Below are 22,356 nucleotides of genomic sequence, written 5' to 3' on the forward strand. Positions count from 1 at the left end.
TTTGGAAGCTAAGAAACAACTCGCTCTGCACAGTTCTCTAACAGCCTACAGGGAACATCTCTTAGAAAGGCCTGTGAAACGCAGTTTCTTTGCAGGTCTGATCTGGCTGAAGTAGAACTTCTGCTTTGGGTGTGCTACATTGCCCTAGAGCTGAAAGGCACAAAGTGCTGCCTTCTTTCCAAAGGGTGAGAAGGGCCCCAAAGCATCTTGCTTCCAGCTCTTTGGGAAGCTAGGAAACAACTCGCTCTGCACAGTGCTCTAACAGCCTACAGGGAACATCTCTTAGAAAGGCCTGTGAAACGCAGTTTCTTTGCGGGCCTGATCTGGCTGAAGTAGAACTTCTGCTCTGGGTGTGCTACATTGCCCTAGAGCTGCAAGGCAGAAAGTGCTGCGTTCTTTCCATAGGGGCAGATGGGCCCCAAAGCTTCTCTTTTTATTTTTTTTTTTGTTTATTAATGTTATGATGGATTACAAGCTTGTGAAATTTCAGTTGTACATTTTTGTTAGTCATGTTGTGGGAACACCACTTCCCCCTCCGTGCCCTCCCCCCACCCCCCCTTTTCCCTGGTAACCACCGATCAGATCTCCTTCTCAATATATTAATTTCCACCTATGAGTGGAGTCATATAGAGTTCGTCTTTCTCTGACTGACTTATTTCGCTTAACATAATGCCCTCGAGGTCCATCCACATTGTTGTGAAGGGGCCAATGTCGTCTTTTTTTAGGGCTGAGTAGTATTCCATTGTGTATATATACCACATCTTCTTTATCCAATCATCAGTTTCTGGGCATGTAGGCTGGTTCCACGTCTTGGCTATTGTAAATAATGCTGCGATGAACATAGGGGTGCAACGGACTCTTGAGATATCTGATATCAGGTTCTTAGGATAGATACCCAGTAATGGGATGGCTGGCTCATAGGGTATTTCTATTTTTAACTTTTTGAGAAATCTCCATACTGTTTTCCATAGTGGCTGTACCAGTTTGCATTCCCACCAACAGTGTATGAGGGTTCCTCTTTCTCCACAACCTCTCCAACATTTGTCGTTCTAGGTTTTGGATGATTTTGCCAATCTAACGGGGGTAAGGTGATATCTTAGTGTAGTTTTGATTTGCATTTCCCTGATGATTAGCGATGATGAACATCTTTTCATGTGTCTATTGGCCATATTCATATCTTCTTTGGAGAAATGTCTGTTCATGTCCTCTGCCCATTTTTTGATCGGGTTGTTTGTTTTTTTGTTGTTAAGCAGTGTGAGTTCTTTGTACCTATTCTCCTCAAACTGTTCCAGAAAATTGAGAAAGATGGAGAACTCCCTAACACATTCTATGAAGCCAACATCACTCTGATCCCCCAACCTGACAAGGACAACACAAAGAAGGAGAACTACAGGCCGATATCAGTGATGAACATAGATGCAAAAATCCTCAACAAAATTTTGGCAAACCGATTACAGCAATACATCAAAAAGATTATACACCATGATCAAGTGGGATTTATACCAGGGACACAGGGATGGTTCAACACCCGCAAGTCAATCAACGTGATACACTACATCAACAAAATGAAAAACAAAAACCACATGATCATCTCAATAGACGAAGAGAAAGCATTCGACAAGATCCAACACCCATTTATAATAACAACCCTCAGTAAAATGGGTATAGAAGGAAAGTACCTCAACATAATAAAGGCCATATATGATAGACCCACAGCCAACATCATACTCAATGGACAAAAGCTGAAAGCCATCCCTCTGAGGACAGGAACAAGACAAGGGTGCCCACTTTCACCACTCCTATTCAACATAGTACTGGAGGTGCTGGCCAGAGCAATTCGGCAGGAAAAAGAAATAAAATGAATCCAAATAGGTAACGAAGAAGCAAAACTCGCGTTGTTTGCAGACGACATGATCTTATACATAGAAAACCCCAAAGAATCCACAGAAAAACTATTAGAAATAATCAACAACTACAGCAAAGTAGCAGGGTATAAAGTTAACTGGCCCCAAAGCATCTTGCTTCCAGCTCTCTGGGAAGATAAGAAACAACTCGCTCTGCACAGTGCTCTAACAGCCTACCGGGAACATATCTTACAAAGGCCTGTGAAACGCAGTTTCTTTGCAGGCCTGATCTGGCTGAAGTAGAACTTCTGCTCGGGGTGTGCTGCATTGCCCTAGAGCTGCAAGGCACAAAGTGCTGCGTTCTTTCCATAGGGGCAGATGGGCCCCAAAGCATCTTGCTTTCAGCTCTCTGGGAAGCTAAGAAACTAGTCGCTCTGCACAGTGCTCTTACAGCCTACCGGGAACATCTCTTACAAAGGCCTGTGAAACGCAGTTTCTTTGCGGGCCTGATCTGGCTGAAGTAGAACTTCTGCTCTGGGTGTGCTACATTGCCCTAGAGCTGCAAGGCAGAAAGTGCTGCGTTCTTTCCATAGGGGCAGATGGGCCCCAAAGCTTCTCTTTTTATTTTTTTTTTTGTTTATTAATGTTATGATGGATTACAAGCTTGTGAAATTTCAGTTGTACATTTTTGTTAGTCATGTTGTGGGAACACCACTTCCCCCTCCGTGCCCTCCCCCCACCCCCCCTTTTCCCTGGTAACCACCGATCAGATCTCCTTCTCAATATACTAATTTCCACCTATGAGTGGAGTCATATAGAGTTCGTCTTTCTCTGACTGACTTATTTCGCTTAACATAATGCCCTCGAGGTCCATCCACATTGTTGTGAAGGGGCCAATGTCGTCTTTTTTTATGGCTGAGTAGTATTCCATTGTGTATATATACCACATCTTCTTTATCCAATCATCAGTTTCTGGGCATGTAGGCTGGTTCCACGTCTTGGCTATTGTAAATAATGCTGCGATGAACATAGGGGTGCAACGGACTCTTGAGATATCTGATATCAGGTTCTTAGGATAGATACCCAGTAATGGGATGGCTGGCTCATAGGGTATTTCTATTTTTAACTTTTTGAGAAATCTCCATACTGTTTTCCATAGTGGCTGTACCAGTTTGCATTCCCACCAACAGTGTATGAGGGTTCCTCTTTCTCCACAACCTCTCCAACATTTGTCGTTCTTGGTTTTGGATGATTTTGCCAATCTAACGGGGGTAAGGTGATATCTTAGCGTAGTTTTGATTTGCATTTCGCTGATGATCAGCGATGATGAACATCTTTTCATGTGTCTATTGGCCATATTCATATCTTCTTTGGAGAAATGTCTGTTCATGTCCTCTGCCCATTTTTTGATCGGGTTGTTTGTTTTTTTGTTGTTAAGCAGTGTGAGTTCTTTGTACCTATTCTCCTCAAACTGTTCCAGAAAATTGAGAAAGATGGAGAACTCCCTAACACATTCTATGAAGCCAACATCACTCTGATCCCCCAACCTGACAAGGACAACACAAAGAAGGAGAACTACAGGCCGATATCACTGATGAACATAGATGCAAAAATCCTCAACCAAATTTTGGCAAACCGATTACAGCAGTACATCAAAAAGATTATACACCATGATCAAGTGGGATTTATACCAGGGACACAGGGATGGTTCAACACCCGCAAGTCAATCAACGTGATACACTACACCAACAAAATGAAAAACAAAAACCACATGATCATCTCAATAGACGCAGAGAAAGCATTCGACAAGATCCAACACCCATTTATGATAACAACCCTCAGTAAAATGGGTATAGAAGGAAAGTACCTCAACATAATAAAGGCCATATATGATAGACCCACAGCCAACATCATACTCAATGGACAAAAGCTGAAAGCCATCCCTCTGAGGACAGGAACAAGACAAGGGTGCCCACTTTCACCACTCCTATTCAACATAGTACTGGAGGTGCTGGCCAGAGCAATTCGGCAGGAAAAAAAAATAAAAGGAATCGAAATAGGTAACGAAGAAGTAAAACTCGCGTTGTTTGCAGACGACATGATCTTATACATAGAAAACCCCAAAGAATCCACAGAAAAACTATTAGAAATAATCAACAACTACAGCAAAGTAGCAGGGTATAAAGTAAACGGGCCCCAAAGCATCTTGCTTACAGCTCTCTGGGAAGCTAAGAAACAACTCGCTCTGCACAGTGCTCTAACAGCCTACCGGGAAAATCTCTTACAAAGGCCTGTGAAACGCAGTTTCTTTGCAGGCCTGATCTGGCTGAAGTAGAACTTCTGCTCGGGGTGTGCTGCATTGCCCTAGAGCTGCAAGGCACAAAGTGCTGCGTTCTTTCCTTAAGGGCAGATGGCCCCTAAAGCATCTTGCTTCCAGCTCCTTGGGAAGCTAAGAAACAACTCGCTCTGCACAGTTCTCTAACAGCCTACAGGGAACATCTCTTACAAAGGCCTGTGAAACGCAGTTTCTTTGCAGGCCTGATCTGGCTGAAGTACAACTTCTGCTCTGGGTGTGCTACATTGCCCTAAAGCTGCAAGGCACAAAGTGCTGCCTTCTTTCCCTAAGGGCAGATGGCCCCTAAAGCATCTTGCTTCCAGCTCCTTGGGAAGCTAAGAAACAACTCGCTCTGCACAGTTCTCTAACAGCCTACAGGGAACATCTCTTACAAAGTCCTGTGAAACGCAGTTTCTTTGCAGGTCTGATCTGGCTGAAGTAGAACTTTGGCTTTGGGTGTGCTACATTGCCCAAGAGCTGCAAGGCACAAAGTGCTGCCTTCTTTCTAAAGGGTGAGAAGGGCCCCAAAGCATCTTGCTTCCAGCTCTTTGGGAAGCTAGGAAACAACTCGCTCTGCAGAGTGCTCTAACAGCCTACCGGGAACATCTCTTACAAAGGCCTGTGAAACGCAGTTTCTTTGCAGGCCTGATCTGGCTGAAGTACAACTTCTGCTCTGCGTGTGCTACATTGCCCTAGAGCTGCAAGGCACAAAGTGCTGACTTCTTTCCAAAGGGTGAGAAGGGCCCCAAAGCATCTTGCTTCCGGCTGTTTGGGAAGCTAAGAAACAACTCGCTCTGCACAGTGCTCTAACAGCCTACCGGGAAAATCTCTTACAAAGGCCTGTGAAACGCAGTTTCTTTGCGGGCCTGATCTGGCTGAAGTAGAACTTCTGCTCTGGGTGTGCTACATTGCCCTAGAGCTGCAAGGCAGAAAGTGCTGCGTTCTTTCCATAGGGGCAGATGGGCCCCAAAGCTTCCCTGTTTTTTTTTTTTTGTTTATTAATGTTATGATGGATTACAAGCTTGTGAAATTTCAGTTGTACATTTTTGTTAGTCATGTTGTGGGAACACCACTTCCCCCTCCGTGCCCTCCCCCCACCCCCCCTTTTCCCTGGTAACCACCGATCAGATCTCCTTCTCAATATACTAATTTCCACCTATGAGTGGAGTCATATAGAGTTCGTCTTTCTCTGACTGACTTATTTCGCTTAACATAATGCCCTCGAGGTCCATCCACATTGTTGTGAAGGGGCCAATGTCGTCTTTTTTTATGGCTGAGTAGTATTCCATTGTGTATATATACCACATCTTCTTTATCCAATCATCAGTTTCTGGGCATGTAGGCTGGTTCCACGTCTTGGCTATTGTAAATAATGCTGCGATGAACATAGGGGTGCAACGGACTCTTGAGATATCTGATATCAGGTTCTTAGGATAGATACCCAGTAATGGGATGGCTGGGTCATAGGGTATTTCTATTTTTAACTTTTTGAGAAATCTCCATACTGTTTTCCATAGTGGCTGTACCAGTTTGCATTCCCACCAACAGTGTATGAGGGTTCCTCTTTCTCCACAACCTCTCCAACATTTGTCGTTCTTGGTTTTGGACGTTTTTGCCAATCTAACGGGGGTAAGGTGATATCTTAGTGTAGTTTTGATTTGCATTTCCCTGATGATTAGCGATGATGAACATCTTTTCATGTGTCTATTGGCCATATTCATATCTTCTTTGGAGAAATGTCTGTTCATGTCCTCTGCCCATTTTTGGATCGGGTTGTTTGTTTTTTTGTTCTTAAGCAGTGTGAGTTCTTTGTACCTATTCTCCTCAAACTGTTCCAGAAAATTGAGAAAGATGGAGAACTCCCTAACACATTCTATGAAGCCAACATCACTCTGATCCCCCAACCTGACAAGGACAACACAAAGAAGGAGAACTACAGGCCGATATCACTGATGAACATTGATGCAAAAATCCTCAACAAAATTTTGGCAAACCGATTACAGCAATACATCAAAAAGATTATACACCATGATCAAGTGGGATTTATACCAGGGACACAGGGATGGTTCAACACCCGCAAGTCAATCAACGTGATACACTACACCAACAAATTAAAAACAAAAACCACATGATCATCTCAATAGACGCAGAGAAAGCATTCGACAAGATCCAACACCCATTTATGATAAAAACCCTCAGTTAAATGGGTATAGAAGGAAAGTACCTCAACATAATAAAGGCCATATATGATAGACCCACAGCCAACATCATACTCAATGGACAAAAGCTGAAAGCCATCCCTCTGAGGACAGGAACAAGACAAGGGTGCCCACTTTCACCACTCCTATTCAACATAGTACTGGAGGTGCTGGCCAGAGCAATTCGGCAGGAAAAAAAAATAAAAGGAATCCAAATAGGTAACGAAGAAGTAAAACTCGCGTTGTTTGCAGACGACATGATCTTATACATAGAAAACCCCAAAGAATCCACAGAAAAACTATTAGAAATAATCAACAACTACAGCAAAGTAGCAGGGTATAAAGTTAACGGGCCCCAAAGCATCTTGCTTAGAGCTCTCTGGGAAGCTAAGAAACAACTCGCTCTGCACAGTGCTCTAACAGCCTACCGGGAACATCTCTTACAAAGGCCTGTGAAAAGCAGTTTCTTTGCAGGCCTGATCTGGCTGAAGTAGAACTTCTGCTCGGGGTGTGCTGCATTGCCCTAGAGCTGCAAGGCACAAAGTGCTGCGTTCTTTCCATAGGGGCAGACGGGCCCCAAAGCATCTTGCTCCCAGCTCTCTGGGAAGCTAAGACACTAGTCTCTCTGCACAGTGCTCTTACAGCCTACCGGGAACATCTCTTACAAAGGCCTGTGAAACGAAGTTTCTTTGCAGGCCTGACCTGGCAGAAGTAGAACAACTGCTCTGGGTGTCCTACATTGCCCTAGAGATGCAAGGCACAAAGTGCTGCCTTCTTTCCTTAAGGGCAGATGGCCCCTAAAGCATCTTGCTTCCAGCTCCTTGGGAAGCTAAGAAACAACTCGCTCTGCACAGTTCTCTAACAGCCTACAGGGAACATCTCTTACAAAGGCCTGTGAAACGCAGTTTCTTTGCAGGTCTGATCTGGCTGAAGTACAACTTCTGCTCTGGGAGTGCTACATTGCCCTAGAGCTGCAAGGCACAAAGTGCTGACTTCTTTCCAAAGGGTGAGAAGGGCCCCAAAGCATCTTGCTTCCGGCTGTTTGGGAAGCTAAGAAACAACTCGCTCTGCACAGTGCTCTATCAGCCTACCGGGAACATCTCTTACAAAGGCCTGTGAAACGCAGTTTCTTTGCGGGCCTGATCTGGCTGAAGTAGAACTTCTGCTCTGGGTGTGCTACATTGCCCTAGAGCTGCAAGGCAGAAAGTGCTGCGTTCTTTCCATAGGGGCAGATGGGCCCCAAAGCTTCTCTTTTTTTTTTTTTTGTTTATTAATGTTATGATGGATTACAAGCTTGTGAAATTTCAGTTGTACATTTTTGTTAGTCATGTTGTGGGAACACCACTTCCCCCTCCGTGCCCTCCCCCCACCCCCCTTTTCCCTGGTAACCACCGATCAGATCTCCTTCTCAATATACTAATTTCCACCTATGAGTGGAGTCATATAGAGTTCGTCTTTCTCTGACTGACTTATTTCGCTTAACATAATGCCCTCGAGGTCCATCCACCTTGTTGTGAAGGGGCCAATGTCGTCTTTTTTTATGGCTGAGTAGTATTCCATTGTGTATATATACCACATCTTCTTTATCCAATCATCAGTTTCTGGGCATGTAGGCTGGTTCCACGTCTTGGCTATTGTAAATAATGCTGCGATGAACATAGGGGTGCAACGGACTCTTGAGATATCTGATATCAGGTTCTTAGGATAGATACCCAGTAATGGGATGGCTGGGTCATAGGGTATTTCTATTTTTAACTTTTTGAGAAATCTCCATACTGTTTTCCATAGTGGCTGTACCAGTTTGCATTCCCACCAACAGTGTATGAGGGTTCCTCTTTCTCCACAACCTCTCCAACATTTGTCGTTCTTGGTTTTGGATGTTTTTGCCAATCTAACGGGGGTAAGGTGATATCTTAGTGTAGTTTTGATTTGCATTTCCCTGATGATTAGCGATGATGAACATCTTTTCATGTGTCTATTGGCCATATTCATATCTTCTTTGGAGAAATGTCCGTTCATGTCCTCTGCCCATTTTTCGATCGGGTTGTTTGTTTTTTTGTTGTTAAGCAGTGTGAGTTCTTTGTACCTATTCTCCTCAAACTGTTCCAGAAAATTGAGAAAGATGGAGAACTCCCTAACACATTCTATGAAGCCAACATCACTCTGATCCCCCAACCTGACAAGGACAACACAAAGAAGGAGAACTACAGGCCGATATCACTGATGAACATAGATGCAAAAATCCTCAACAAAATTTTGGCAAACCGATTACAGCAATACATCAAAAAGATTATACACCATGATCAAGTGGGATTTATACCAGGGAAACAGGGATGGTTCAACACCCGCAAGTCAATCAACGTGATACACTACATCAACAAAATGAAAAACAAAAACCACATGATCATCTCAATAGACGCAGAGAAAGCATTCGACAAGATCCAACACCCATTTATGATAAAAACCCTCAGTTAAATGGGTATAGAAGGAAAGTACCTCAACATAATAAAGGCCATATATGATAGACCCACAGCCAACATCATACTCAATGGACAAAAGCTGAAAGCCATCCCTCTGAGGACAGGAACAAGACAAGGGTGCCCACTTTCACCACTCCTATTCAACATAGTACTGGAGGTGCTGGCCAGAGCAATTCGGCAGGAAAAAAAAATAAAAGGAATCCAAATAGGTAACGAAGAAGTAAAACTCGCGTTGTTTGCAGACGACATGATCTTATACATAGAAAACCCCAAAGAATCCACAGAAAAACTATTAGAAATAATCAACAACTACAGCAAAGTAGCAGGGTATACAATTAACGGGCCCCAAAGCATCTTGCTTAGAGCTCTCTGGGAAGCTAAGAAACAAGTCGCTCTGCACAGTGCTCTAACAGCCTACCGGGAACATCTCTTACAAAGGCCTGTGAAACGCAGTTTCTTTGCAGGCCTGATCTAGCTGAAGTAGAACTTCTGCTCGGGGTGTGCTGCATTGCCCTAGAGCTGCAAGGCACAAAGTGCTGCGTTCTTTCCATAGGGGCAGATGGGCCCCAAAGCATCTTGCTTCCACCTCTCTGGGAAGCTAAGAAACTAGTCGCTCTGCACAGTGCTCTTACAGCCTACCGGGAACATCTCTTACAAAGGCCTGTGAAACGCAGTTTCTTTGCAGGCGTGACCTGGCAGAAGTACAACATCTGCTCTGGGTGTGCTACATTGCCCTAGAGCTGAAAGGCACAAAGTGCTGCGTTCTTTCCATAGGGGCAGATGGGCCCCAAAGCTTCTTTTTTTTTTTTTTTTTTTGTTTATTAATGTTATGATGGATTACAAGCTTGTGAAATTTCAGTTGTACATTTTTGTTAGTCATGTTGTGGGAACACCACTTCCCACTCCGTGCCCTCCCCCCACCCACCCTTTTCCCTGGTAACCACCGATCAGATCTCCTTCTCAATATACTAATTTCCACCTATGAGTGGAGTCATATAGAGTTCGTCTTTCTCTGACTGACTTATTTCGCTTAACATAATGCCCTCGAGGTCCATCCACATTGTTGTGAAGGGGCCAATGTCGTCTTTTTTTAGGGCTGAGTAGTATTCCATTGTGTATATATACCACATCTTCTTTATCCAATCATCAGTTTCTGGGCATGTAGGCTGGTTCCACGTCTTGGCTATTGTAAATAATGCTGCGATGAACATAGGGGTGCAACGGACTCTTGAGATATCTGATATCAGGTTCTTAGGATAGATACCCAGTAATGGGATGGCTGGGTCATAGGGTATTTCTATTTTTAACTTTTTGAGAAATCTCCATACTGTTTTCCATAGTGGCTGTACCAGTTTGCATTCCCACCAACAGTGTATGAGGGTTCCTCTTTCTCCACAACCTCTCCAACATTTGTCGTTCTTGGTTTTGGACGTTTTTGCCAATCTAACGGGGGTAAGGTGATATCTTAGTGTAGTTTTGATTTGCATTTCCCTGATGATTAGCGATGATGAACATCTTTTCATGTGTCTATTGGCCATATTCATATCTTCTTTGGAGAAATGTCTGTTCATGTCCTCTGCCCATTTTTGGATCGGGTTGTTTGTTTTTTTGTTCTTAAGCAGTGTGAGTTCTTTGTACCTATTCTCCTCAAACTGTTCCAGAAAATTGAGAAAGATGGAGAACTCCCTAACACATTCTATGAAGCCAACATCACTCTGATCCCCCAACCTGACAAGGACAACACAAAGAAGGAGAACGACAGGCCGATATCACTGATGAACATTGATGCAAAAATCCTCAACAAAATTTTGGCAAACCGATTACAGCAATACATCAAAAAGATTATACACCATGATCAAGTGGGATTTATACCAGGGACACAGGGATGGTTCAACACCCGCAAGTCAATCAACGTGATACACTACACCAACAAATTAAAAACAAAAACCACATGATCATCTCAATAGACGCAGAGAAAGCATTCGACAAGATCCAACACCCATTTATGATAAAAACCCTCAGTTAAATGGGTATAGAAGGAAAGTACCTCAACATAATAAAGGCCATATATGATAGACCCACAGCCAACATCATACTCAATGGACAAAAGCTGAAAGCCATCCCTCTGAGGACAGGAACAAGACAAGGGTGCCCACTTTCACCACTCCTATTCAACATAGTACTGGAGGTGCTGGCCAGAGCAATTCGGCAGGAAAAAAAAATAAAAGGAATCCAAATAGGTAACGAAGAAGTAAAACTCGCGTTGTTTGCAGACGACATGATCTTATACATAGAAAACCCCAAAGAATCCACAGAAAAACTATTAGAAATAATCAACAACTACAGCAAAGTAGCAGGGTATAAAGTTAACGGGCCCCAAAGCATCTTGCTTAGAGCTCTCTGGGAAGCTAAGAAACAACTCGCTCTGCACAGTGCTCTAACAGCCTACCGGGAACATCTCTTACAAAGGCCTGTGAAAAGCAGTTTCTTTGCAGGCCTGATCTGGCTGAAGTAGAACTTCTGCTCGGGGTGTGCTGCATTGCCCTAGAGCTGCAAGGCACAAAGTGCTGCGTTCTTTCCATAGGGGCAGATGGGCCCCAAAGCATCTTGCTCCCAGCTCTCTGGGAAGCTAAGACACTAGTCTCTCTGCACAGTGCTCTTACAGCCTACCGGGAACATCTCTTACAAAGGCCTGTGAAACGAAGTTTCTTTGCAGGCCTGACCTGGCAGAAGTAGAACAACTGCTCTGGGTGTCCTACATTGCCCTAGAGATGCAAGGCACAAAGTGCTGCCTTCTTTCCTTAAGGGCAGATGGCCCCTAAAGCATCTTGCTTCCAGCTCCTTGGGAAGCTAAGAAACAACTCGCTCTGCACAGTTCTCTAACAGCCTACAGGGAACATCTCTTACAAAGGCCTGTGAAACGCAGTTTCTTTGCAGGTCTGATCTGGCTGAAGTACAACTTCTGCTCTGGGAGTGCTACATTGCCCTAGAGCTGCAAGGCACAAAGTGCTGACTTCTTTCCAAAGGGTGAGAAGGGCCCCAAAGCATCTTGCTTCCGGCTGTTTGGGAAGCTAAGAAACAACTCGCTCTGCACAGTGCTCTATCAGCCTACCGGGAACATCTCTTACAAAGGCCTGTGAAACGCAGTTTCTTTGCGGGCCTGATCTGGCTGAAGTAGAACTTCTGCTCTGGGTGTGCTACATTGCCCTAGAGCTGCAAGGCAGAAAGTGCTGCGTTCTTTCCATAGGGGCAGATGGGCCCCAAAGCTTCTCTTTTTTTTTTTTTGTTTATTAATGTTATGATGGATTACAAGCTTGTGAAATTTCAGTTGTACATTTTTGTTAGTCATGTTGTGGGAACACCACTTCCCCCTCCGTGCCCTCCCCCCACCCCCCTTTTCCCTGGTAACCACCGATCAGATCTCCTTCTCAATATACTAATTTCCACCTATGAGTGGAGTCATATAGAGTTCGTCTTTCTCTGACTGACTTATTTCGCTTAACATAATGCCCTCGAGGTCCATCCACCTTGTTGTGAAGGGGCCAATGTCGTCTTTTTTTATGGCTGAGTAGTATTCCATTGTGTATATATACCACATCTTCTTTATCCAATCATCAGTTTCTGGGCATGTAGGCTGGTTCCACGTCTTGGCTATTGTAAATAATGCTGCGATGAACATAGGGGTGCAACGGACTCTTGAGATATCTGATATCAGGTTCTTAGGATAGATACCCAGTAATGGGATGGCTGGGTCATAGGGTATTTCTATTTTTAACTTTTTGAGAAATCTCCATACTGTTTTCCATAGTGGCTGTACCAGTTTGCATTCCCACCAACAGTGTATGAGGGTTCCTCTTTCTCCACAACCTCTCCAACATTTGTCGTTCTTGGTTTTGGATGTTTTTGCCAATCTAACGGGGGTAAGGTGATATCTTAGTGTAGTTTTGATTTGCATTTCCCTGATGATTAGCGATGATGAACATCTTTTCATGTGTCTATTGGCCATATTCATATCTTCTTTGGAGAAATGTCCGTTCATGTCCTCTGCCCATTTTTCGATCGGGTTGTTTGTTTTTTTGTTGTTAAGCAGTGTGAGTTCTTGGTACCTATTCTCCTCAAACTGTTCCAGAAAATTGAGAAAGATGGAGAACTCCCTAACACATTCTATGAAGCCAACATCACTCTGATCCCCCAACCTGACAAGGACAACACAAAGAAGGAGAACTACAGGCCGATATCACTGATGAACATAGATGCAAAAATCCTCAACAAAATTTTGGCAAACCGATTACAGCAATACATCAAAAAGATTATACACCATGATCAAGTGGGATTTATACCAGGGAAACAGGGATGGTTCAACACCCGCAAGTCAATCAACGTGATACACTACATCAACAAAATGAAAAACAAAAACCACATGATCATCTCAATAGACGCAGAGAAAGCATTCGACAAGATCCAACACCCATTTATGATAAAAACCCTCAGTTAAATGGGTATAGAAGGAAAGTACCTCAACATAATAAAGGCCATATATGATAGACCCACAGCCAACATCATACTCAATGGACAAAAGCTGAAAGCCATCCCTCTGAGGACAGGAACAAGACAAGGGTGCCCACTTTCACCACTCCTATTCAACATAGTACTGGAGGTGCTGGCCAGAGCAATTCGGCAGGAAAAAAAAATAAAAGGAATCCAAATAGGTAACGAAGAAGTAAAACTCGCGTTGTTTGCAGACGACATGATCTTATACATAGAAAACCCCAAAGAATCCACAGAAAAACTATTAGAAATAATCAATAACTACAGCAAAGTAGCAGGGTATACAATTAACGGGCCCCAAAGCATCTTGCTTAGAGCTCTCTGGGAAGCTAAGAAACAAGTCGCTCTGCACAGTGCTCTAACAGCCTACCGGGAACATCTCTTACAAAGGCCTGTGAAACGCAGTTTCTTTGCAGGCCTGATCTAGCTGAAGTAGAACTTCTGCTCGGGGTAGGCTGCATTGCCCTAGAGCTGCAAGGCACAAAGTGCTGCGTTCTTTCCATAGGGGCAGATGGGCCCCAAAGCATCTTGCTTCCACCTCTCTGGGAAGCTAAGAAACTAGTCGCTCTGCACAGTGCTCTTACAGCCTACCGGGAACATCTCTTACAAAGGCCTGTGAAACGCAGTTTCTTTGCAGGCGTGACCTGGCAGAAGTACAACATCTGCTCTGGGTGTGCTACATTGCCCTAGAGCTGAAAGGCACAAAGTGCTGCGTTCTTTCCATAGGGGCAGATGGGCCCCAAAGCTTCTTTTTTTTTTTTTTTTTGTTTATTAATGTTATGATGGATTACAAGCTTGTGAAATTTCAGTTGTACATTTTTGTTAGTCATGTTGTGGGAACACCACTTCCCACTCCGTGCCCTCCCCCCACCCACCCTTTTCCCTGGTAACCACCGATCAGATCTCCTTCTCAATATACTAATTTCCACCTTTGAGTGGAGTCATATAGAGTTCGTCTTTCTCTGACTGACTTATTTCGCTTAACATAATGCCCTCGAGGTCCATCCACATTGTTGTGAAGGGGCCAATGTCGTCTTTTTTTATGGCTGAGTAGTATTCCATTGTGTATATATACCACATCTTCTTTATCCAATCATCAGTTTCTGGGCATGTAGGCTGGTTCCACGTCTTGGCTATTGTAAATAATGCTGCGATGAACATAGGGGTGCAACGGACTCTTGAGATATCTGATATCAGGTTCTTAGGATAGATACCCAGTAATGGGATGGCTGGCTCATAGGGTATTTCTATTTTTAACTTTTTGAGAAATCTCCATACTGTTTTCCATAGTGGCTGTACCAGTTTGCATTCCCACCAACAGTGTATGAGGGTTCCTCTTTCTCCACAACCTCTCCAACATTTGTCGTTCTTGGTTTTGGACGTTTTTGCCAATCTAACGGGGGTAAGGTGATATCTTAGTGTAGTTTTGATTTGCATTTCCCTGATGATTAGCGATGATGAACATCTTTTCATGTGTCTATTGGCCATATTCATATCTTCTTTGGAGAAATGTCTGTTCATGTCCTCTGCCCATTTTTTGATCGGGTTGTTTGTTTTTTTGTTGTTAAGCAGTGTGAGTTCTTTCTACCTATTCTCCTCAAACTGTTCCAGAAAATTGAGAAAGATGGAGAACTCCCTAACACATTCTATGAAGCCAACATCACTCTGATCCCCCAACCTGACAAGGACAACACAAAGAAGGAGAACTACAGGCCGATATCACTGATGAACATAGATGCAAAAATCCTCAACAAAATTTTGGCAAACCGATTACAGCAATACATCAAAAAGATTATACACCATGATCAAGTGGGATTTATACCAGGGACACAGGGATGGTTCAACACCCGCAAGTCAATCAACGTGATACACTACACCAACAAAATGAAAAACAAAAACCACATGATCATCTCAATAGACGCAGAGAAAGCATTCGACAAGATCCAACACCCATTTATGATAAAAACCCTCAGTAAAATGGGTGTAGAAGGAAAGTACCTCAACATGATAAAGGCCATATATGATAGACCCACAGCCAACATCATACTCAATGGACAAAAGCTGAAAGCCATCCCTCTGAGGACAGGAACAAGACAAGGGTGCCCACTTTCACCACTCCTATTCAACATAGTACTGGAGGTGCAGGCCAGAGCAATTCGGCAGGAAAAAAAATAAAAGGAATCCAAATAGGTAACGAAGAAGTAAAACTCGCGTTGTATGCAGACGACATGATCTTATACATAAAAAACCCCAAAGAATCCACAGAAAAACTATTAGAAATAATCAACAACTACAGCAAAGTAGCAGGGTATAAAATTAACGGGCCCCAAAGCATCTTGCTTCCAGCTCTCTGGGAAGCTAAGAAACAACTCGCTCTGCACAGTGCTCTAACAGCCTACCGGGAACATCTCTTACAAAGGCCTGTGAAACGCAGTTTCTTTGCAGGCCTGATCTGGCTGAAGTAGAACTTCTGCTCGGGGTGTGCTGCATTGCCCTAGAGCTGCAAGGCACAAAGTGCTGCGTTCTTTCCTTAGGGGCAGATGGGCCCCAAAGCATCTTGCTTTCAGCTCTCTGGGAAGCTAAGAAACTAGTCGCTCTGCACAGTGCACTTACAGCCTACCGGGAACATCTCTTACAAAGGCCTGTGAAACGAAGTTTCTTTGCAGGTCTGATCTAGCTGAAGTAGAACTTCGGCTCTGGGTGTGCTACATTGCCCTAGAGCTGCAAGGCACAAAGTGCTGCCTTCTTTCCAAAGGGTGAGAAGGGCCCCAAAGCATCTTGCCTCCAGCTCTTTGGGAAGCTAAGAAACAAGTCGCTCTGCACAGTGCTCTAACAGCCTACCTTGAACATCTCTCACAAAGGCCTGTGAAACGAAGTTTCTTTGCAGGCCTGACCTGGCAGAAGTAGAACAACTGCTCTGGGTGTGCTACAGTGCCCTAGAGCTGCAAGGCACAAAGTGCTGCCTTCTTTCCAAAGGGTGAGAAGGGCCCCAAAGCATCTTGCTTCCGGCTCTTTGGGAAGCTAAGAAACAACTCGCTCTGCACAGTGCTCTAACAGCCTACCGGGAACATCTCCTACAAAGGCCTGTGAAACGCAGTTTCTTTGCACGACTGACCTGGCAGAAGTAGAACAACTGCTCTGGGTGTGCTACAATGCCGTAGAGCTGCAAGGCACAAAGTGCTGCCTTCTTTACTGAAGTGCAGATTGCCCCCAATGCGTCTTGCTACCGGCTGTTTGGGAAGCTAAGAAACAACTCGCTCTGCACAGTGCTCTAACAGCCTACGGGGAACATCTATTACAAAGGCCTGTGAAACGCAGTTTCTTTGCAGGCCTGACCTGGCAGAAGTAGAACATCTGCTCTGGGTGTGCTACATTGCCCTAGAGCTGCAAGGCACAAAGTGCTGCCTTCTTTCCTTAAGGGCAGATGGCCCCCAAAGCATCTTGCTTCCAGGTCTTTGGGAAGCTAAGAAAGAACTCGCTCTGCACAGTGCTCTAACAGCCTACTGGGAACATCTCTTACAAAGGCCTGTGAAACGCAGTTTCTTTGCGGGCCTGATCTGGCTGAAGTAGAACTTCTGCTCTGGGTGTGCTACATTGCCCTAGAGCTGCAAGGCAGAAAGTGCTGCGTTCTGTCCATAGGGGCAGATGGGCCGCAAAGCATCTTTTTTTTTTTTTTGTTTACTGATGTTATGATGCATTACAAGCTTGTGAAATTTCAGTTGTACATTTTTGTTAGTCATGTTGTGGGAACACCACTTCCCACTCCGTGCCCTCCCCCCACCCCCCCTTTTCCCTGGTAACCACCGATCAGATCTCCTTCTCAATATACTAATTTCCACCTATGAGTGGAGTCATATAGAGTTCGTCTTTCTCTGACTGACTTATTTCGCTTAACATAATGCCCTCGAGGTCCATCCACCTTGTTGTGAAGGGGCCAATGTCGTCTTTTTTTATGGCTGAGTAGTATTCCATTGTGTATATATACCACATCTTCTTTATCCAATCATCAGTTTCTGGGCATGTAGGCTGGTTCCACGTCTTGGCTATTGTAAATAATGCTGCGATGAACATAGGGGTGCAACGGACTCTTGAGATATCTGATATCAGGTTCTTAGGATAGATACCCAGTAATGGGATGGCTGGGTCATAGGGTATTTCTATTTTTAACTTTTTGAGAAATCTCCATACTGTTTTCCATAGTGGCTGTACCAGTTTGCATTCCCACCAACAGTGTATGAGGGTTCCTCTTTCTCCACAACCTCTCCCACATTTGTCGTTCTTGGTTTTGGACGTTTTTGCCAATCTACCGGGGGTAAGGTGATATCTTAGTGTAGTTTTGATTTGCATTTCCCTGATGATTAGCGATGATGAACATCTTTTCATGTGTCTATTGGCCATATTCATATCTTCTTTGGAGAAATGTCTGTTCATGTCCTCTGCCCATTTTTTGATCGGGTTGTTTGTTTTTTTGTTGTTAAGCAGTGTGAGTTCTTTGTAGCTATGCTCCTCAAACTGTTCCAGAAAATTGAGAAAGATGGAGAACTCCCTAACACATTCTATGAGGCCAACATCACTCTGATCCCCAAACCTGACAAGGACAACACAAAGAAGGAGAACTACAGGCCGATATCACTGATGAACATAGATGCAAAAATCCTCAACCAAATTTTGGCAAACCGATTACAGCAATACATCAAAAAGATTATACACCATGATCAAGTGGGATTTATACCAGGGACACAGGGATGGTTCAACACCCGCAAGTCAATCAACGTGATACACTACATCAACAAAATGAAAAACAAAAACCACATGATCATCTCAATAGACGCAGAGAAAGCATTCGACAAGATCCAACACGCATTTATGATAAAAACCCTCAGTAAAATGGATATAGAAGGAAAATACCTCAACATAATAAAGGCCATATATGATAGACCCACAGCCAACATCATACTCAATGGACAAAAGCTGAAAGCCATCCCTCTGAGGACAGGAACAAGACAAGGGTGCCCACTTTCACCACTCCTATTCAACATAGTACTGGAGGTGCAGGCCAGAGCAATTCGGCAGGAAAAAAAAATAAAAGGAATCCAAATAGGTAACGAAGAAGTAAAACTCGCGTTGTTTGCAGACGACATGATCTTATACATAAAAAACCCCAAAGAATCCACAGAAAAACTATTAGAAATAATCAACAACTACAGCAAAGTAGCATGGTATAAAATTAACGGGCCCCAAAGCATCTTGCTTACAGCTCTCTGGGAAGCTAAGAAACAACTCGCTCTGCACAGTGCTCTAACAGCCTACCGGGAACATCTCTTACAAAGGCCTGTGAAACGCAGTTTCTTTGCAGGCCTGATCTGGCTGAAGTAGAACTTCTGCTCGGGGTGTGCTGCATTGCCCTAGAGCTGCAAGGCACAAAGTGCTGCGTTCTTTCCATAGGGGCAGATGGGCCCCAAAGCATCTTGCTTCCAGCTCTCTGGGAAGCTAAGAAACTAGTCGCTCTGCACAGTGCACTTACAGCCTACCGGAAACATCTCTTACAAAGGCCTGTGAAACGAAGTTTCTTTGCAGGTCTGATCTAGCTGAAGTAGAACTTCGGCTCTGGGTGTGCTACATTGCCCTAGAGCTGCAAGGCGCAAAGTGCTGCCTTCTTACCAAAGGGTGAGAAGGGCCCCAAAGCATCTTGCCTACAGCTCTTTGGGAAGCTAAGAAACAAGTCGCTCTGCACAGTGCTCTAACAGCCTACCTTGAACATCTCTCACAAAGGCCTGTGAAACGAAGTTTCTTTGCAGGCCTGACCTGGCAGAAGTAGAACAACTGCTCTGGGTGTGCTACAGTGCCCTAGAGCTGCAAGGCACAAAGTGCTGCCTTCTTTCCAAAGGGTGAGAAGGGCCCCAAAGCATCTTGCTTCCGGCTCTTTGGGAAGCTAAGAAACAACTCGCTCTGCACAGTGCTCTAACAGCCTACCGGGAACATCTCCTACAAAGGCCTGTGAAACGCAGTTTCTTTGCACGACTGACCTGGCAGAAGTAGAACAACTGCTCTGGGTGTGCTACAATGCCGTAGAGCTGCAAGGCACAAAGTGCTGCCTTCTTTACTTAAGTGCAGATTGCCCCCAAAGCGTCTTGCTACCGGCTGTTTGGGAAGCTAAGAAACAACTCGCTCTGCACAGTGCTCTAACAGCCTACGGGGAACATCTCTTACAAAGGCCTGTGAAACGCAGTTTCTTTGCAGGTCTGATCTAGCTGAAGTAGAACTTCGGCTCTGGGTGTGCTACATTGCCCTAGAGCTGCAAGGCACAAAGTGCTGCCTTCTTTCCTTAAGGGCAGATGGCCCCCAAAGCATCTTGCTTCCAGGTCTTTGGGAAGCTACGAAAGAACTCTCTCTGCACAGTGGTCTAACAGCCTACGGGGAACATCTCTTACAAAGGCCTGTGAAACGCAGTTTCTTTGCAGGCCTGATCTGGCTGAAGTAAAACTTCTACTCTGGGTGTGCTACATTGCCCTAGAGCTGCAAGGCACAAAGTGCTGCCTTCTTTCCAAAGGCTGAGTAGGGCCGCAAAGCATCTTGCTTCCAGCTCTTTGGGAAGCTAAGAAACAACTCGCTCTGCACAGTGCTCTAACAGCCTACCGGGAACATCTCTTACAAAGGCCTGTGAAACGCAGTTTCTTTGCAGGCCTGATCTGGCTGAAGTAGAACTTCTGCTCTGGGTGTGCTACATTGCCCTAGAGCTGCAAGGCACAAAGTGCTGCCTTCTTGCCAAAGGTGAGAAGGGCCCCAAAACATCTTGCTTCCAGCTCTTTGGGAAGCTAAGAAACAAGTCTCTCTGCACAGTGCTCTAACAGCCTACTGGGAACATCTCTTACAAAGGCCTGTGAAACGCAGTTTCTTTGCAGGCCTGATCTGGCTGAAGTAGAACTTCTGCTCTGGGTGTGCTACATTGCCCTAGAGCTGCAAGGCAGAAAGTGCTGCGTTCTGTCCATAGGGGCAGATGGGCCCCAAAGCTTCCCTTTTTTTTTTTTTTTTGTTTACTGATGTTATGATGCATTACAAGCTTGTGAAATTTCAGTTGTACATTTTTGTTAGTCATGTTGTGGGAACACCACTTCCCACTCCGTGCCCTCCCCCCACCCCCCCTTTTCCCTGGTAACCACCGATCAGATCTCCTTCTCAATATACTAATTTCCACCTATGAGTGGAGTCATATAGAGTTCGTCTTTCTCTGACTGACTTATTTCGCTTAACATAATGCCCTCGAGGTCCCTCCACATTGTTGTGAAGGGGCCAATGTCGTCTTTTTTTATGGCTGAGTAGTATTCCATTGTGTATATATACCACATCTTCTTTATCCAATCATCAGTTTCTGGGCATGTAGGCTGGTTCCACGTCTTGGCTATTGTAAATAATGCTGCGATGAACATAGGGGTGCAACGGACTCTTGAGATATCTGATATCAGGTTCTTAGGATAGATACCCAGTAATGGGATGGCTGGGTCATAGGGTATTTCTATTTTTAACTTTTTGAGAAATCTCCATACTGTTTTCCATAGTGGCTGTACCAGTTTGCATTCCCACCAACAGTGTATGAGGGTTCCTCTTTCTCCACAACCTCTCCAACATTTGTCGTTCTTGGTTTTGGACGTTTTTGCCAATCTACCGGGGGTAAGGTGATATCTTAGTGTAGTTTTGATTTGCATTTCCCTGATGATTAGCGATGATGAACATCTTTTCATGTGTCTATTGGCCATATTCATATCTTCTTTGGAGAAATGTCTGTTCATGTCCTCTGCCCATTTTTTGATCGGGTTGTTTGTTTTTTTGTTGTTAAGCAGTGTGAGTTCTTTGTGGCTATTCTCCTCAAACTGTTCCAGAAAATTGAGAAAGATGGAGAACTCCCTAACACATTCTATGAGGCCAACATCACTCTGATCCCCAAACCTGACAAGGACAACACAAAGAAGGAGAACTACAGGCCGATATCACTGATGAACATAGATGCAAAAATCCTCAACAAAATTTTGGCAAACCGATTACAGCAATACATCAAAAAGATTATACACCATGATCAAGTGGGATTTATACCAGGGACACAGGGATGGTTCAACACCCGCAAGTCAATCAACGTGATACACTACATCAACAAAATGAAAAACAAAAACCACATGATCATCTCAATAGACGCAGAGAAAGCATTCGACAAGATCCAACACGCATTTATGATAAAAACCCTCAGTAAAATGGATATAGAAGGAAAATACCTCAACATAATAAAGGCCATATATGATAGACCCACAGCCAACATCATACTCAATGGACAAAAGCTGAAAGCCATCCCTCTGAGGACAGGAACAAGACAAGGGTGCCCACTTTCACCACTCCTATTCAACATAGTACTGGAGGTGCAGGCCAGAGCAATTCGGCAGGAAAAAAAAATAAAAGGAATCCAAATAGGTAACGAAGAAGTAAAACTCGCGTTGTTTGCAGACGACATGATCTTATACATAAAAAACCCCAAAGAATCCACAGAAAAACTATTAGAAATAATCAACAACTACAGCAAAGTAGCATGGTATAAAATTAACGGGCCCCAAAGCATCTTGCTTACAGCTCTCTGGGAAGCTAAGAAACAACTCGCTCTGCACAGTGCTCTAACAGCCTACCGGGAACATCTCTTACAAAGGCCTGTGAAACGCAGTTTCTTTGCAGGCCTGATCTGGCTGAAGTAGAACTTCTGCTCGGGGTGTGCTGCATTGCCCTAGAGCTGCAAGGCACAAAGTGCTGCGTTCTTTCCATAGGGGCAGATGGGCCCCAAAGCATCTTGCTTCCAGCTCTCTGGGAAGCTAAGAAACTAGTCGCTCTGCACAGTGCACTTACAGCCTACCGGAAACATCTCTTACAAAGGCCTGTGAAACGAAGTTTCTTTGCAGGTCTGATCTAGCTGAAGT

Source organism: Equus asinus, chromosome 1, assembly GCF_041296235.1.
Source record: "Equus asinus isolate D_3611 breed Donkey chromosome 1, EquAss-T2T_v2, whole genome shotgun sequence".
NCBI classification, from domain to species: domain Eukaryota; kingdom Metazoa; phylum Chordata; class Mammalia; order Perissodactyla; family Equidae; genus Equus; species Equus asinus.